Source organism: Natator depressus, chromosome 1 (genome assembly GCF_965152275.1).
Source record: "Natator depressus isolate rNatDep1 chromosome 1, rNatDep2.hap1, whole genome shotgun sequence".
In the NCBI taxonomy this organism is placed as follows: Eukaryota; Metazoa; Chordata; order Testudines; family Cheloniidae; genus Natator; species Natator depressus.
Window position 1 is genome coordinate 39,706,724 of NC_134234.1, and position 15,592 is coordinate 39,722,315.

The window sequence follows — 15,592 nt, forward strand, 5'->3', positions numbered from 1 at the left end:
CCTGGCTCTTATTGGAAACGGCCCGAAGCAGGAGCTCTGCTGTGAGGTCAGTGCTCTCTTGCCCTCCCTTTACACAGCCCACGTGAGGAAACTGCTCAGCAGGCACAGAGCTCCTGGCACCATGTTATACCAATAAAATAAAAACCAGCAGGACCTTATTAAAGGGGAAAAGCAAAATGCCACATTTATTGTGAATACAGAAAGAATCATAGTAAGCAGTTAGTTATAGCTACAACATTCCATTCAATTCACACATTCATTCACACACACACACACACACACAGGTTCTGCAAAGTTGTTATCATAGTTACCAGCCTTAGAGTTGCTCATGCCAAGCCACTGGCCAGGTGGCCTGGACATGAGGAGGGAGCAGGGCCTTGTCAGATGCACATCTGATGCTCCTGGAAGTTGGTTGGAAGTTGGTTTGCAGAATCAGACCCCAAAGTTCTCACTTTCCAGAGTCCATTTTTATAGGAATTTCTTCCTATGTCAGTCTATGGGAATTGCTTCATCATGCTGTTGCTGAATCAATCAGCAGATGGCACATTCCTGACGGCTCCGTGCTGCCAGATGTTATCTTGTTCTTTGGTTCTCCCATTCTTGAGGCTGTTGGGTGGATTCCAGTCTGCCCTCCGGGGGTCCTCTGGTTATTTCCACTTGACGCCTTCTTCAGCCGATGGACACTGGATTCTTAGGCTGGCACCTCCCTGATCATTCAGTTATTATCCACACCAAGCATCCATCCACATATATCCTCTATCACTATTTTAATCACAATTGTTAACAAAGCGAGATGAATATAACAAAAGGGTGGGGAGTCTCTGGGTGCTGTTTCTGTTGTTACAGAGTATTGCTTTGAGTCTCTCTCTCTCTGTGTGAGTAGTTGTTGTTACAAAGAATTGCTTTGAGAACAGACTCTGTCTTAGAATGTACTAACACAGTTAGCAGCTTGCAAGTTTCACACATAGAGGAAGAGAAAGAGTACCAAAAACCAAGAGACCTCTTAATTAGTAATACCCTGGAATTTAAACTATGGGGAATCAAAAACTCATTTGTGATTTTAATACAGAACTTCTTTAATATGATCCAACAACCACCCCTCATCCCGTCAACATTCCTCCGTGAGGAGATAGCAGAACCAAATACATGGGAGAAACCTTGGCGCACCCCCCACATGTCGCCTCTGTGTCATATCCAGTTTGGGGCCATCAAAGCAGCCTTTGAAGAATGGTGTCATCTTCTGGAGGGTGCTAGTTCCCAGTCCAAGTCCTGACAGACCATAAAAATTTGCAGTACCTAAAAATGGCCAGGCACCTGAAACTGTGGCAGGCATGCTGGTCTCTCTTCTTCATGCTATTTGAGTTTGTAGTCACCTATTAGCCAGGGACAAGGAACAAGAAGGCGGATGCATTTGTCACAAAAAAAATGAGTACTAAAAACCTGGTGAGGAGACTATGTCCATGATTCTCAAGCCCTCAAACTTCATTTCTGAAGTTATGTGGCCTCTGACCTACATCTGCTCTCAGTTACCTAGTGATCCTTTTGCAATCCAAACCCGTCAAGACTTAGACCATGACCAGGACCAAACCTCCATGGGCTTCACATTCCAGGACATGATCCTATACCACAAGGGATGCATTTATGTGCCCGAAGGGGCCACTTGGTTTTGAGTCCTACAATTTGCCACACAGCTCTCCTAGCAGGCCACTTCGGCCATTTCAAGACCCAAGAATTGGTTTCCAGGAACTTTCGGTGGGTGCTATACACATCTCTGTTGGGTCCTCCTACACAGAGTCTTTTGACCTTTCCTCCTGGACCAATACCCCCCATTCAAGACTGCTGGTCTTCTCCAGCCCTTACCCACTCCACCTTGGCCTTGGGTCATCATCATATCAATAGATTTTATCGTGGAATTACCACCACTCCCAAGGTCAACCTACCATTCTAATGGAGGTTGACCATTTAACGAAGATAGTGCATTTTGTTCCATGTCGAGCACTTCCCTCTGCTGAGCAGACACCTTGCCTGTTTGTGAGCAACATCTTTTATCTGTATGGCTTGCCTACAGGTGTGGTGTCTGAGTGAGGATCCCAGTTTATTTCCCACTTCTAGTGAGAATTTCTATGATGCCTGAGTTTTCAGATCTTAACCTCAACAACTTATGATCCCAGCACCAATGGGCAGGAGGAGTGGGTCAGTCAGGTTCTTGAACAGTACCTACATTGCTTCCGAAACTGTCATCAGGATGATTGGTTGTCCCCATAAGTGCTGGAACTAGGCTTGCTGCGGGTGCTGCCACACCCCCTGGCTTGAAGTGGTTTCCAATATATACAGGGTTTATAATTTGGTTAAATGGCTCTCAGCACCCCCCTTCTCTGACTATAACTGTTCAGGGCCAAGAAGAATATGTGGTTTGGCAGATTCTAGACTCTTGTCAGATTTGAGGAAAACTACAATATCTAATTAACTGGGATGGATATGGCCCCGATGAACATTCATGGGAACCTGCAGAACGCATCCATGCCCTGAAACTCCTACACACCTTTCACCACACTTACCTGAGAAATCAGGTCTCAAGGCCCCTGGGGAGGTACTGTCAGTAATCAGGGCCTGCAGCAGAGCTATTTTCCAAGCAGCCTCATCAGTACAGCTGGCCTGCAGCAGGCTGCCTGATTAGCCACACCACCTGATCAGCTGCAGAAGCCAGCGGTAGCAGCAGCTCACTGGCTTCTCAACACTCATGCCCATCACTGTGCCTGCTCCTGCGTTACCTTGTTCCTGCTGCTCCTGTCTTGCACCCAGCCTTGCCTTTGTCCTGCCCCTGCCTTGAACCCCTCCTTGCTACCCTGCATGCTCTGTAGGGTAAAAATCCTAAGGCCATCTTGGATCCTCTAAAGCAGTGGTTTTCAAAGCCAGTCCGCTGCTTGTTCAGGGAAAGCCCCTGGCGGGCCGGACCGGTTTGTTTACCTGCCACATCCGCAGGTTTGGCTGATCACGGCTCCCACTGGCTGCGGTTCGCCGCTCCAGGCCAATGGGGGCTGTGGGAAGCGACGCGGGCCAAGGGACTTACTGGCCGCCCTTCCCGCAGACCCCATTGGCCCCACATACTCAGGCATACTCAGAGCAGAGACCAGCGGGTGGGCAGAAATGCCAGTGGCACGGGCCATTGATTCCCACAGTGGGCGGTCTGTGTACCGGCCACAAGGAGTGTGGTTGTGTCCCACTTGGCTACGGTCATTTTAAATTGAGCAGCTGGATCACCATCCAGCAAGGCCCCGGCAACACGCCAGGGCTGGGAAAGGCAGTAGGCCTACGGAGGGCGGGATATCCCCCGTGAGAAGAGAGATCTGACTCCCCCACACTGGGAGAGGGACAGCATTGGACACTGTCCCAGGGGTCCACGTACCCCGAGGCACCTAAGGAGGAGCTGTGGAGTGCGGAAGTGCCGTACCGAGCAGCGATAACGGCAGTAAGCTGTAATAAGCTTTAAGGTCCTGGTGTTGGATCATATTAAAGAAGTTCTGTATTAAAATCACAAATGAGTTTGATTCCCCATAGTTTAAATTCCAGGGTATTACTAATTAAGAGGTCTCTTGGTTTTTGGTACTCTTTCTCTCCCTCTGTGTGAAACTTGCAAGCTGCTAATTGTGTTAGTACACTCTAAGACAGAGTCTGTTCTCAAAGCAATTCTTTGTAACAACAACTACTCACACAGAGAGAGAGACTCAAAGCAATACTCTGTAACAACAGAAACAGCACCCAGAGACTCCCCACCCTTTTGTTATATTCATCTCGCTTTGTTAACAATTGTGATTAAAATAGTGATAGAGGATATATGTGGATGGATGCTTGGTGTGGATAATAACTGAATGATCAGGGAGGTGTCAGCCTAAGAATCCAGTGTCCATCGGCTGAAGAAGGCGTCAAGTGGAAATAACCAGAGGACCCCCGGAGGGCAGACTGGAATCCACCCAACAGCCTCAAGAATGGGAGAACCAAAGAACAAGATAACATCTGGCAGCACGAAGCCGTCAGGAATGTGCCATCTGCTGATTGATTCAGCAACAGCATGATGAAGCAATTCCCATAGACTGACATAGGAAGAAATTCCTATAAAAATGGACTCTGGAAAGTGAGAACTTTGGGGTCTGATTCTGCAAACCAACTTCCAGGAGCATCAGATGAGCATCTGACAAGGCCCTGCTCCCTCCTCATGTCCAGGCCACCTGGCCAGTGGCTTGGCATGAGCAACTCTAAGGCTGGTAACTATGATAACAACCTTGCAGAACCTCTGTGTGTGTGTGCATGAATGAATGTGTGAATAAATATGAAATTGAACGGAATGTTGTAGCTATAACTAACTGCTTACTATGATTCTTTCTGTATTCACAATAAATGTGGCATTTTGCTTTTCCCCTTTAATAAGATCCTGCTGGTTTTTATTTTATTGGTATAACACTGGTAACATGAACAACTCAGGTTACCCATGAGTAGTATGCGAACCTTAGGGGCAACCGGATGGGAAGAGGAACAGAATAAAAATTCTTTGTTTTCCAGCGTCCATTATTTTGGAAAGGGCAAAAACCCATGGTCCGAAGTGTTAATTAATGGGCGGGAAGCATTCAGTGTGTTATCCCGTACATGGCAGGCTATGGCCAATGATAAACCAAATTGCTTTGATTTGCTTTGCTTCCTGAAAAGTAAAGAAAAGAGCCTTGATCTACAGATTGTACTTAGCCAGTGCTGAGCTCCATAAGAGTGGAAAGACACAGGCTGCCAAGATCAGTGACCTCCAATACCCACTGCAAGCATGGGATCAGGAAATAGAAAAACTGGGGTACAAATTAGAAGGGCTGGAGGCACAGAACACCACCTACATGTCCCAGCTGGGGCATCTGGAGCTCCAGATCCAAGATCTAACCATCTCACTAGCAAAAAGGGAGAAGGAAGCTCTCTCCCATCAGACCCAACAGGTAGAATCCCAGACAGCTATTAGGGAGCTTCTTAAATAACTGAGCTCCAGGGAAAGTAAACCCACTGACCACCTAGAGTGTCAGCATGAGACAAGGAGGCTGACAAAGAAGTTCGAAAAAACTCGGGGCCTCCTGAGAACTGTCAGCAAGGCCCTCATCTGCAGAGGGGAATCGTCTTGCGGTAATCACAACAGCAGCTCTCCAGCATCAGAGAAGGAGTACATTAGAGCTCCCCTCAAGACAGCCAAACCAACGGCACTGCCAACTGCTCCCCCAAAAGAAGCATGCGAGAAGGGGAAGAGTCTTCCTATGGCCCCAGTGACCATTACTGTGGTCAGCTTTGGTCCTGGTTCCGCCCGACCAGTAGAAACCAGGCAGGAACTGAAGGTGTACACCCCTGATCAGGCCCATGCTATGGGTAAAGCCCTGGGCCCTTTAACCAGAGAGATGGCACTAGACTGGTTAGCTAAAGTCTGTGCCCTCCCTAATGTTATCAAGGAAGATGCCGCATCTCTGTTAAGGGAGTGTATGACTGGGGAAGACTTCGGGTTGCACTTGCAGGTAGCTGATGTCCCCTCTTGCCTGAAACGGTACGAGGGTGTGTTAAAATTCTACTACCCCAGCCAAAATGTAATAGGACGTTATTACTCTGAAACTGTCAATGAGCCGGAGAACGCCCCGAAAAGTATCTAAGTCACAAAAAGCTGCTATACTGGCTGGCGAGTTCAGAGACGTGCTACACCTCCGAGTTTGTGGAGGCGGCATTTCAAGGTCTAACATCAACCATGCGAATTGCCCTGGGATCCATAGACCCAGCTAACATTCCCCTATGAGAGCTGGAGGAGAAAGTAAGGGTGGCGTATGAGTTCCAGAAGGAGGCCTTCCCTACTGCCCTTAAGAAATGGGTGTCTGTGATCACCGACAAAGGGAAGGAGTACACCAAAAGTTCTTGAGCTAACCTGAGAAGCTCCTAGCATAAGGCAGAGAACCCCCAGTATAGCCCAAGAAATTCTTGCTACCCCAGGAGCCCTGCTGCACAAAAACCTAGCTCAGTGAAACATTCAGGGGAAACACTGTCTAGAGATGATGCCAAGTCTTTCCGCACCATGATTTGGAGGCAGTTGCTTCAGTTTGAGCTTAAGGAGGATATTGATGGGCTTTCAACAGACGAGCTGCTGGCAAAGCTGGTTAGGCATAGAAAGAACTTCGGAAACCAACAAACACTGGCATCTCCGAACCTTTTGTGATGGGGCCAAGACCCCCTTTGTTCCCCCGTTAAAGCGCCAGTTAACCTGGATCAGTGGTGACGGCCTACTACAATGGCTCTGTTTAAGGGTGGGTTTGGTTGTTTCAGTCAGCAAATGTTGGTTGACACTGGCACTTTGGTCTCCATTTTGAGTTCTTGTGGAAACCCGGGAATCAATCACATTCCCATATTATCAAGCAAGACGCTGGAGGGTTATAGTGGCGAGAGTTGCTCTGTCCCATTTACGGTGCCCATATTATGCACTCTGACAGCAGTTACCATCAAGGCTACCTTTGGTATACAAAGATTGCCCGACGGACAGGGGATTTTAGGGACTGATCTCCTAAAGAAATTAGGTATTGTTGTAGATCTCCCCAATAGACAACTGCTCATAGAAGGCAAGGGTAAACAGCATGGTGTCATCCCGGCTTCCCATAGAGTGTCTGCTTTAAAGGCCCCTGAAGAGCTTCTTATACCTCAATTAGAGCACGATGTCAATTGTGTAGTTCAAAGACACCTTGGAGCATTTGAGAATAACAAACTGCAGTGTGGACGCATACATGCAGAAGTGCGGATAGAAGGACCTGACCCATGCCCTCTAAAACAATACAGATACCCAGAAGAAGATGCAGAGAGTTTGAAGGTGACAACTGAAGCATTGGTGCAACAGAATGTGTTGATCGAAGTAGAAAGTCCCTGCAACTCACCTATTTGGCCGGTGATGAAAGCCGACAAAAAAACATGGCGTCTCACCGTAGATTATAGGGAGTTGAACTGGGTGATTCCTCAGTTGGCCCCAGTAGTGGCAAAGTTTATTGACATCATGGCTGCCATCACCGCTGGAGCCAAGTATTTCTCAGTAATTGACTTGTCAATGCCTTCTTCAGTATACCAACGCACCAAGAGTCCCAACATAAGTTCGCTTTCACTTTCGGGGGACGTCAACTGACTTTTACCCGTGTTCCCCGGGCCTGCAGAACACCCCAAGTATATGCCACCGCTGTGTCTCCGGGATTTGGAGAGGAATGTCAGACCAAGACCAGATATTGAGTTATGTGGACAACATCCTGATTTCCACAGTGGACCATGAAGAGAATCAGCGAATTCTCGAAACAGTTTTGGAGAAAATCTACTCCACTGGCTTCCTGGTCAACTCAGCAAAAGCTCAGCTGGTACAAACTGAAGTAACATATCTGGGCATCCATTTGTCCCCAAATGGGAAGCAGCCGGACAGGCAAAGAGTTGAGCTAATCTGTAAGCTACCAATACCCAGAGACATCTCAGCATTGCGATCATTCTTGGGCCTCAAGGGATTCTCCCGAGAATTTATAGAGGACTATGCCACCATCGCCAGACCCCTCTATAGATTGTTCCAGAAAGGCTGAGAATGGAGGTGGAAGACACTCATCAACCGCTGTAAAGGAGCAGACTCACCCCTGCAGCGCCTCCTGCTGGTCGTCCTTGGGAATTAGCTCTTTTCCAGCCTGGAGCACCCTCTGCAGGCCGGTGATCCGCACAGCTCTGGCCCCCGTCAGACCCTCACAGACCCCAGTGCCCCTTTCTCTGGGGTTCTGCCTCCTGGCAGTACCCCCACACTCTGCCTCTGGGTCTCCCCTTCCTGGGGAACCCCCAACCCCCTATCCCCACCTTGCCTCAGTCTGGGCTACTGCCAGTCATCACCAAGCCCCCGCTCCCTGGGGCAGACTGCAGTGTAAAGGCCACTCATCATAGGCAAGGGGGTTCAGACCTCTTGCCTTCCTCTGCCTCCCAATACCTCTGTGGGCCTTGGACCAGGCCCTACAGCCTGGGGAGTTGCCAGCATGGAGCACCCTCAGCCTGCTCCTTCCCCAGCACTGCACCACTCTCAGTACCCTGTCAGGTAGGCAGCCAGGCCCTGCTCTCTCCCAGCCTGGAGAGAGACTCCTTGGGCCTCTGGCTCACAGCCTTTTTCTACAGGCCAGCTGGGGTCTGACTGGGGTGTGGCTTCAGCTGTGGCTGTTTCCCCAATCAGCTGAGGCTTGCTGCTTTCCTAGCAGCAGCCATCTCGCAGTCTCAGTCCTCTCCCAGAGCTGATTTCAAGCCCTTCAGGGCAGGAGCAGGTGACCAGCCCACTACAACCGCATTCCACACCTTAAAGCAAGCATTGGCAAAGGCTCCGGCTTTAGCTTTTCCTAAGCCTGAGAATCCCTTTCACCTGCAACTGGCTACTGATGGAGAAGGGATCAGTGCGCTGTTACTACAGGACCAAGGCAATGGACTACGCCCAGTTGCCTATGGGTCAAGGGTTCTTACTCAGGTGGAACGTACATTCAGTCCCTGTGAGAAGGAGGTCCTGGCGCTGGTATGGGCGATTAGTTTCTGGCAGTAATTAATGGGGTTGACTCCAGTCGTCCTAAGAACAACACACATTCCAATTAAGTACGTGGTGCCGGGAAAAATCAAGGAAGGGCAAGTGTCATCCCCCTTACTAGCTAACTGGACTCTAAGTTTAGTAAACTGGGACATCAAGGTTCACAAGTCACCCCAGTTCAGTATTATTCCGTATGCATTACTCTTGGAGGGTCAAGATCACGAGTGCCCTTGCCACCATCGATTCCAGCGATTGAGTCTCCCTTCAAGCTGAGAATAGCTTCATAAAGGGAAAAGAGATGGAGCTAACTGTGTGGGTTGTAGATCGTAGTTGTTACCACCGGGATGGCCAAACCCACGCCGGCTATGCTGCTGTACAGCCAACCTCGAAAAGGATACTATGGTCAGGCCATATTCAGCTCAGGCAGCTGAGATAGAGGCAGTTATGGCTGTCCTATGCGAAGAAAAACAGGAAGAAGACATTTGCATCTGCTCTGATTCAGATTGGGTGATCTGAGCCCTAAGTGACTGGATGCCTGTGTGGATTCAGCGTCAGATGCACTCGGTAGACGGAAAACCCATATGGTATGCTAATTACCTTCAGCATGCCTGGGATCTGGCATCCAAGAGGTTGGGACAAACTTACCTGTGTAAAGTAAAAGCCCACAGCAAGGACCACATAGAAGTGTCAAAGCTGAATCATCAAGTGGACCTTCTAGCAAAGGAAGCTGCACTTCTCAACGAAGATCATCTCTGGATACACACGTCGCCACTTATCTCCAAGGTCCAGCCATCAAATCCTAATGCAAACAGTCAGTTTGACATTAAGCAACTTCAGCAGCAAGACCAGCAAATCAAAAGTCTGCTGGAAAAGAAGGAGTGTAAAGGTTATTCTGTCTACCTAGTGTGACAGGGTCGGGCCAGATGGCTACAGGAGAGTAATCCTATTGGGATCCGGGAAGTGGGCTAAAGGATCCCCCCCAGGTCCTGTGGATCCCCCTCTTAGGCTAGGGGGGGATCTTTTAGCAGTGGATCCCCCCCAGCCTAACAGGGGGATCCACAGGATCTGGACACCAAATAAATACGGGGGACAACTAATGAAATAACAGGGACAGGAGTGTGGTCAAAGGGTCAAACGAAGGGACACTGAGCAGAGAACTGCGGATAGTGCCCACTGCTCCTCAAAGGCGTCAAGGGAGCCAGTGGAAGCCGCCCAGAGGAACTCTGCCCAGATACGTGAACGGACGGAGGATCGGAAATAGGCCGCACAGTCACAGAAGACTCCATCAGCCAACCTCCTCACTCTGATTTTATAGATGGCCATTTTAGCTAGGGCCAGGAGGAGGTTGACCAGGAGATCCCGTGACTTTGTGGGGCCGTGGATAGGGAGTGTATAAATAAGAAGGTGAGGGGAAAAGTGCAACCAAAAGCGTAATAAAATATTCATGAGGAGCCGGAATAGGGGCTGCAGCCTGGCACACTCCAAATATATGTCATCCGGGTGGCACACTCCAAATATATGTGTGCCAGGGTTTTCCTCAGGGGCAGGTGTCTGGGACAGGGGTGAACCACGCCAAGTACACGCCCATGTTCACGGCTCCGTGAAGGAGCTGCCAACTGATATCCCTGGCAGGCCTCGGGACCAAGGTAGAATATAGGCTGGCCCACCAGGGCTCCTCACCCTCCAAAGGTGGCAGGAGGTCCCGCCATTTTGTATTGGGGCAGGACGCAAGGGTGAGGGCGTGAAGCATGTGGAGCACAAGTGTGTATAGATGTTTCCTTGGCATGGTCTGGAAGCAGACCGGCTGCAGCTTGTGCAGCCGGCTCACAGTGAAGGGGCGGGGAGGTCGGTTGGGTCCATGGGGCCCGGAGCGGCTGTGATTCTATCAGCAGGCGTCCGCCTTCCTCGGCACCTTGGATCCTCACGAGTGCCTGGTCCTGGGCGGGGACTTCAACACCACCCTTGAGGAGCGGGACCGCTCGGGGACCGAGCAGTGCCCGGCCGCTGCGGACGTCCTCCGGGAGATAGTAGAACATCAGTCCCTGGTGGACGTCTGGCGTGACCACCACCCGGATGACATTTCCACGTTCACCTTTGTCCAGGTGGAGGCCCATCGGTCGCGCCACTCCTGGTTGGACCATATTTATTTATCACACTTCCACCTTTCACGAGCCCACTCCTCCAGCATCCGGCCGGCCCCATTCTCTGACCATCATTTAGCCACCGTGATGGCCTCCCTCTGCGCGGAGAGGCCGGGACCGGCCTATTGGCATTTCAACAACAGCTTGTTGGAGGATGTGGGCTTCGTGGCGTCCTTCCGGGAGTTCTGGCTGGCCTGGCGAGGGCAGTAGCGTGCCTTTCCCTCGGCGCGGCGGTGGTGGGACCTGGGGAAGGTACACGCCCGGCTCTTCTGCTGTGACTACACCCGGGGCGCCAGCCGACGGAGGGATGCGGCGATAGAGCAGTTGGAACGGGAGGTCTTAGAGCTGGAGAGGCGTCTGGCAGAAGACGGCACCCCCCTCACGGATCTGGTGGAGATGTGCGGGAGGGCAAGAGCCTTCTATACAAGCCCTACACCGTCCCGGGCCACAGCATCTTTGACAACCTATATCTGGTCTGGGACCTTTTGGAACTTGGGTGTAGGGATGGTCTGTTGCTCGCCCTCCTGTCCTTGTAACAGGAGAAGGTGTTCGACAGGGTGGACCACGGGTATCTCCTGAGCACTCTGCAAGCGTTTGGCTTCAGACCCAAGTTTGTGGGTTTTCTCTGGGTGCTGTACGCTTCCGCAAAGTGTCTGGTCAGGCTCAACTGGACCCTGACCAAACCAGTCAGCTTCGGATGAGGAGTACAGCAGGGGTGCCCCCTCTCGGGCCAGCTGTACGCTCTGGCGATCGAGCCCTTCCTCTGTCTCCTCCGCAGGAGGTTGACAGGGTTGGTGCGGCAGGAGCTGGAGCTGCGGCTGGTCCTGTCAGCGTACGCCAACGACGTGCTCCTTGTGGTCCAGGACCCGGGCGACTTGGCACAGGTGCAGGCTTGCCAGGCCATCTATTCGGCAGCCTCCTCCACCCAGGTCAGCTGAGTCAAGAGCTCTGTCCTGGTGGTCGGGGATGGCTGGCAGGCGAGCTCCCTCCCACCTGCACTTCAAGCCATCTGGTGGAGCGCGGATCCGCTGCTCTATCTCGGCGTTTACCTTTCTGCCTCAACAGGCTCGGCGGCCATCAGCAGGGTGCCTTCTGCTGCTGGGTTGATGGAGGAGTCCAGGGGCTCCTCGGAGGTGGGAGCGGAAAGAATGGTTAGGGGGAGGGACCATGGGGAAAGGGGGGCTGGAGTGAGGTCGCCCAGATTGAGGCCCGCTGGCAAAGGGTCGTCCTCCCCCTGGGTGACCGGGGTCAGACCCAGGGCCTCGATCTCCTCATATATGGAGGGGAGATTGCTTTCTGCCACCCTGGGGTTCTCCACGCTGGCACCCGAAGTGACGGTCGCCTTGGGGCTCACAGGGGCTTCAGATGGTACCAGGGCAAGAGGGGCTCCCTCGCGGGCCTCGGAGGGGAGGGACTCCCGTGGAGAGGAGATACTACCTTCCACTGCTGCCACGTCTTTCCCAGCCAGCACCGATGGATGGAATGCACCTGTGGGCAAAGCGGAAGGCTTGGCATCGGTGCCCCTCTTTCTGGTTTTCTGGGTGGCCTCTGCATCAGATGGGAGGAGAGGAGCTCAAGCCTTCCGCTTGCCCTGCTTCCCCTGTACTAGGGCTCAGCCCTCCATGGCATCATCTTGGGGCTGGCTAACAGGTGTTGAGTCAGGGGGCAGGGGCGATGGCTCAGGGACTCGGGGGGGTAATGGTGGGGCAGTACGAGGGAAGATTCCCCCTGGGGCGGACCCTCTCCCATTCCCGGCGACATCCCTGCCGCACCCTCCTCCACAGGCCCCGCCAGATTGTGTGTGGTGGAGGCGGGGCTCTCCCGCTCGTCTGGGCATAGTGGGAGCAGTGGTGGACTGGGAAGGAGGAGGGGTGGCTTCGGGGGCCAGGCAGCCAGGGGCTCCGGCGATGACGGGGCCGGCACCCTGCCGGGGCTCGGGGGTCCCGGATGTCCCTTCTTGCCGGGCCAAGGGGCAGTCCCTCCAGACATGCCCCATTGCCCAGCAGAGGTAGCACCGGGTCTCCCCCGTGGAGTAGTGCACCTGGTAATGGGCCCCCTGGTAGGGGACCAGAAATGACCCCTCAAGCACCTCTCCACCACACGCCGCTGGTGGCAGTTGAAGCTGCACCTGCCAGCGGAAGGAGAGGACGTGACGGAGGATGGGGTCTTTGCAGCCCAGTGAGAGAGGGCTCAGAATGGAGATGGGTTTCCACAGGGTAGAGAGGGCAGGTAAAAGGGCAGCATTGGGAAGAAAGGGAGGGACAGACGGACGCCCAGGTCCTCCAACAGCTCTAGGGGGACGAACACACCACCCACCGTCAGGCCCGTCTCCACCGCCTCCTGGGTGGCGGCCTCTGATGCTAAAAAGAAGACGATCTTTCCGTACATTTTGGAGGCCGCCGCAATGGCCATGGGCCCCACCACCCTCGCCAACGCCCGCACATAGGGCGAAGCGGGCACCAGGAGGCAACGGACGCCGTGCTTCCTGGTCAAGGTCGGGAAGGGGTCCCAGCCGCTATAGATGGTAGCAGAGGCGGTAGGCAGGAGAGATGACATAGTGGCAGGCGGGGGGGCTGCCGCCACCTGGGCATATGTCCTGGGGGCCAGGGGAGGGACACCCACAGAGCTGGTGGAGGGAAGAGCGGGGAGGGACGCCACAACCGATGTCGGGGCCGCGGTAGTGAGGGCAGCCCCTGCCATGGAGGGCCTGGTCTTTTTTGCAGGGCCCTTACCCTTCTTTTTTCCCTGGCCCTTCCCACTGGCTGGGGGGGCTTCCCCAGGGTCGGAGGGGGCGAGGAACGTGGCAGCAGCGGAGGTCACCCCGGTGTCCACCGCTGCGGTGCCCCAGTGGGGGCAGTAGCAGGTGGTTCGGCTGTGGCAGCAGAGGTAGAGGCTTGGGGGGGCATTGGGGTGGCAGGTGAGGGGGTGCAGTGGGGTTTTCTGGAGCAGCCCCACCCGTCTTGGCCCCCGCCATCATGAGCAGGGAGGGAAGGGGAGACACCAGAAGGAGGAGGGGAAAGGGGAAGCAGGTCGACCACTCCTCCCCGCTAGGCTGCAGGCAGGGGAGGAGGGCGCCAAAGGGGGTGGGTTGGACAGGGGGGCAATCAGGGGTTAGGGGCAATAACCAATACTGGGTGGGATTCCGGCTCCTCTAGCTGCACTAGGGGAGTGTGGGATACAACAGCATTGGGAGTGCAGTGAAGAGGGTTTAAACTAAAAAGGGGAGTGGCACGAGCGCATGGGACGGGGCGTTAGCGCGTGGAGCAAGGGGCTAAGCGGGCTGGAGATAGGACAGGGAAACCAAGGGGCTAGCTTCAGAGGCTGGGGTGGGGCAAACAAACAAAGGCTGCAGAGGGAAATGGGCGGGGCACGCAAACAAATTGAAGCTAGTAAGGGGGCTGGGGTAAAAGGGGGGCAAAAGGCTGCAAAGGGTAAATGGGGCAGGTAGCAAGGGGCAAAGCTGTGAGGTGGGCAGCCCGGGGGGGGGGGCATGTGCGCCCACGTGCGCTTGCACAAAGAGTCTGTTTAGGCTGGCTGCTCCTTCTGGCCCAAATGGTGGAATCAGGGCATGGCAAACCAAGCAAGCAGCTGAGTCCAGAGGCAGATGGTAAACAGCCAGTGGGGGTGGTGGAGGGGGCAGCGGTGGTGGTGGGGGTTGGGGGACACACAGATGGATCGGGGGGCAGCTCCACGCCACACCCCGTGTCCCTACAAAGACAGTCAAAACCCCCTTTCAACACAAGAGCACAGTTTGAAAGTTATTCAGTTCGAAAGGCCCCCTCCACGGTGGTCTGCAAAGTCCCTAGGTGCTCCCCCACTGGTAGATGGTCCTCTTCTTCTCCTCGGGGCTTCAGCAGCTCCAGGCAGCAAACTCCGCAGCAGCAGCTCTAGGAACTCCAGGTGGTGGTCCGGGTAGGCAGAAAGGACCCTTCTCAGGTGGTGGTGGTGGTGTCCACAGCAGCAATGGCTGGGGCTGGGGTCCCTCACTCTCCCCTTCTGGGGAGCGGGCCAGCAGCCCCCCCGCAAGGGGCTGCAGTTGGAGCAGTAGCAGCACCTGAGGGTGGGGGGGTCCAGCAGCCGGCCAGCAACCAGGTAGCAAAGAAGGGGGGTGGTGTCTGGCCCAGCCAGGGGAGCGGCTGGAGCAGCAGGAGCAGCAGCAGGGAGAGCCCAGGGCCTAGCAGCAGCAGTATCAGCAGCGGGAGCAGCAGCCCTCTCCCTCCTTCTCCCTCCAGGCCAGAGGGCTACAGGAGAGTAATAGAAGGCAGATATATTAGCCCCAGATTAAATAGGTCCCTTTTCCCTGGGTAAGGTAACAGGGAAGGTTCCAGAACAATCAGGAACCTTCTGGAGACAATTAAGACAGACAGGCTGATTAGAACACCTGCAGCCAATCAAGAAGCCGTTAGAATCAATTAAGGCAGGCTAATCAGGGCACCTGGGTTTAAAAAGGAGCTCACTTCAGTTTGTGGTGCACGTGTGAGGAGCTGGGAGCAAGAGGCATGAGGAGCTGAGAGTGAGAACGCGGACTGTTGGAGGACTGAGGAGTACAAGCATTATCAGACACCAGGAGGAAAGTCCTATGGTGAGAATAAAGAAGGCCATGGGGAAGTAGCCCAGGGAGTTGTAGCTGTTGCACAGCTCCTTCCAGGAGGCACTCTAGACAGCTGCAGTCCACAAGGCCCTGGGCTGGAACCCGGAATAGAGGGCGGGCCCAGGTTCCCCCCAAACCTCCCAACTCCTGGTCAGACACAGGAGGAGTTGACCTGGACTGTGGGTTCAGAAAAACGGCCAAGCTGAGGGCTGCCGTGAAGCTCCAAGGTGAGCAAATCCGCCAATAAGCGCAAGACCCACCAAGGTAGAGGAGGAACTTTGTCACACTAGA